The sequence below is a fragment of the Paralichthys olivaceus genome, chromosome 21 (genome assembly GCF_024713975.1).
Source record: "Paralichthys olivaceus isolate ysfri-2021 chromosome 21, ASM2471397v2, whole genome shotgun sequence".
Taxonomy (NCBI): domain Eukaryota; kingdom Metazoa; phylum Chordata; class Actinopteri; order Pleuronectiformes; family Paralichthyidae; genus Paralichthys; species Paralichthys olivaceus.
In genome coordinates, this window is record NC_091113.1 from 6001169 (window position 1) to 6005054 (window position 3886).

Sequence of the window (3886 nt, forward strand, 5' to 3'; positions counted from 1 at the left end):
ATGAACCCCCCCCCCCCCCCCCCCCCGTTTTATAAATCAAAAATAATTATATTGTGGTTAACAAGATAAAATATGGCTACAAGGGAAATATAGTCCATTAACGCAGGTGAAATATAAATAAAGTAATTTAAAGGATAGGCTTCAATTCAATTATACAAACTATACAGTGAATACACTCATATATTCATGAGTACAGTGTAAACTACATTTATATGTATACTGTATGATATACTGTATTCATCTGGATACACTAATAATATGTAATTTAAACACAGTATTTGTATTCTAGTTCCGCAAAAAAAACCAAGCAGCTTTTCTGTGTTTTTTTTTTATTGTTATCTGTGAACAATCTTTGGGAACATGAGAAGCCAAATATGGACGTCCACCAAAAAATGGACGTTGTGAACTGTAGAGATTTCCCTGTTTTCATCGCTTGCCATCACAAGCAATATTTGTTTTTCCATTTTATATTTTTATCAAGGATACATTCCACGGCCATGTGGTCAAGTTCAGATCTCTGCTCCGCTGCATGAATCTTTCTTCCCCCAATGAGTTATGGGTTTGACTCAGTCAAAGTTCAGGTATCGATACAGCAACAAAGCCTGAGTGATTTAGGACGATTTGTTATCTACAAGATCACATGAGATCTGAGGTATTTGGGCTTTTAAGTGGTCAACAGCAGTGTCAACAAGCTGAGGAGAGTCAACCCCAAGGGTCAGTTAAACACAGTGCAGCTCAAACAAAAACAACGAAAGAGCCGCAGGCAAACAAATACAACCCACACAGCAGAGAGGAAATTTAGTTGAATTAAAGCTAAATTTAAAGGAAGACAAGAAGCCATAAGTTGGATTTTACCAATACGGCCTCCACGGGGAGCAGCACATCATTAGAGCTAATGCAGTTCTGTTATTTTCAAACATTAATGGAAAATGGAAAACTGGAAAATTACTTTTTGAAAATACGGTCGTCTACACAAGGGGAGCCACTCAAGACGACGTCTTCACGAAGTCAAAGCATTTTCAGTGGCCTTGTGACTCGCAGGCTGCACAGAAAGAAGGATGATGCTGCGCCTTGTTTTTCTGCCTGCTCATCAGCATGACTGTTCGTGAACCTGACGACCCAGAGCCAGAGGCTGTGCAACGCCCCGACACAAACATAACAAAGCTCATCTCAGAGTGTCAGTGGAGCTATCCACCTCAGTTACTCTACACATGGAGGGAGGAGCACACTTACTCCTGACCCCTTCTTACTGAGGGGGCTGTTTCTCTTAACAGTGAAAAACCAGGATCCTGTTTCAGTTCAACTGCGTATGAATTTAAACACAACCACCTTTAATAAGAAAATGAAAAACAACCAGCAGCAGCAGGAACAAGAGCTCTACAAGTTCACGGCAGCAGCAGAAGGAAACAATCAGTGCGAAGCTTCCCAGTAAAAATCTCATTTAAACCATTAGGTGTGAGAGCATGAAGGGAATCAACCTACAAGCTTCTCGCTGGACCGGCTTTTTTCCTCCATGTTTGGGCAGAACAACCCCCACAGTGACCACAAATCTCTGGCCGCTGACATCATGTTTGTGCTCACTACTTTTATTAAAATCAAATGGGAGCAGTGGGACAATATGTTCTCGCGGCCCTGTGGTATTTTAAATTCTTAGAAATACTTATGGCCACGTTCACATTTAGTAGCCACATAGTTCTGGGTTTTGATTGGAGTGTGAACAGGTTAGCTGCCATTTTAACTGTTGTGAGCGTCTCAGAGAAAGACTTCAAACATTTGACAAATAACAACAAACTGGAGCAGAGTGCATTTCACCACCAAGGCTGATTGGACACTTTATCGTCATATTGCATGTACATGTATAGAGATCAGACCGTTCACATGAAACCGAGGCTAAATATCCATTCAATGATCCATTCAAGATTACACCCCCTCAAAAAAAATGAATTCAACCAGAGAAAGAGTGAAAGACAGAAGAGAAAGAAAAAGAGAAAGAAAGAAAAGATCAGACAAAGACAGAAGAGAAAGAAAGAGGAAAAATAAGAGAAAGAGGAGAGGGAGAGAAAAAAAATATTTTGCATTGGCAGAAAACTGAATTTGGAGAACTTGGCCCTTCAGGATGTTAAATTCATTTTTAGTGAAGTTATCTCCAAGTCTCTCCACTTTGCCAGTGTCTCATTTAAACCTCTGAAATGTGATTTATCTTTCCACATTTTTCCACAATTGTTCTTTCAGAGATGCAGAGCTCTTGTCCGCTGAGCAGCAGCTACGCCTCCTACACCTGTACACGCAGCGTTTCAGTGTCACGGTAACAAGAGGAGTAAAGCAGGTCCAACTTGACTTTTGTGTCAACACTGATGTCGGGTCAAAGGTCGGCGTTGACATTGAAGTTCAGTGACTTCCTGTTTCAGAATGGAGGCGAGCAGGTATGATGCGTTCAGGTGATGTGGGAGAACATTTGACAGCAGCTCTACTCAGCCCCCCGTTTCTGCATTCCCCCCGTGTCGTCCCACAGCCTGGAAATGATATTTTATCTCGGGCGCTGATACGATCTTAATGGAGCCCACTCAGCCAGAATGACGAGTGAATAAATGTTCCTGCAATTAAAACCGTGTTAAACTGATTTTCTCCTTCGCTGAAACTCCTTCTTTTTTTCTTTTTTTTTTACTTTTCCAACACGATTTAACTTTTAATAAAATTACTCATCTGATGTTTATGCAACCTTTCACCATTTCAGAATCAGAAATACTTTATTAATCCACGTATTTAAATTCAAACAGGGAGGTGATCAAGAGAGGTCAACAATTAACCAGTGTTGATTTCATGCCTCATGAGTGTCATAGGTGGGATTACAAGCCCCTGAGGAAGCTTTTTAAAAGCCTTGTCTTGTTCTGCTGGAAGAAGCCGCGTGCTTGTGGACGATTTAATCGAATCACTCAGGAGGAAACCCTCATGCCTCGATTAGTCTTTCCTGTTTAAAAAGGTGTTACATCACCATAGAAGCCATCACTTGGCAGCTGGAAGAGGAGGCGCCACTGCCAAGCTCCTGATGACACCCCCTGGACTCCTGATTATGAAAACCTTAAAGGCTTGTAAATCTCTTGCTTACTCCCTGTTCGTGTGCCAGAGTGGCCCACGGTGACCGAGACGCCGTTAACACCAGCGAGCGTGTGACAGACAGCAGCCAGAATCACAAGGGGTTTATGGTGTCATGGAAGATACAAGTGGGGGGGGGGAGCAGAGCCATGCATTGACCTTTTCACTTCATGTGCTCGAGGACAGATTCAGAATCGATCCACTGGTTTTGATGAAACTTGAATAACTTTTTTCAGAGGCACCCTTAACCTCGACTTCTTACAATCTTAGGAACCTTAATAAAAAGTTTGAAATGTGTTAAGGTTGGAAAAATAATTGGAAAAGGCCTTCATCTAGACGCTAATTGACAGTTACAATAAACACGGATGACAAACTCCTATTAGGACATGAACTCAAACTCTGACCCTCGAGATTATTTATTGAAAATGTTTGTCATTAAGAAAACCCCCTCATGCTAAATGGTTTAACTCTTCACTTGTCTAATTTCTTAACATTATTAAAAACTGACAGGAGGACTTTAAAACCAATGTCTGGCTGCTGCAGAAAATAATGACATAAAATAACCCTTTTTACACATAAATAAAATTCTTAAGACCCGTTAAATATTTGTCTTCAGCAGAAACTAATGAGGCTCAGACTCACAGAGAGGGTAACGGGAAATGGAGCATGGACACATTTGGTATTTTCGTGGAATGTGTTGACAATAAGAAAAATGTCGGATGGCGACAGCCTCATCTTTTATGTGATGTGTTGATTGACAGTTTACCCAACAAAACCGAGTCTGAGAGACATA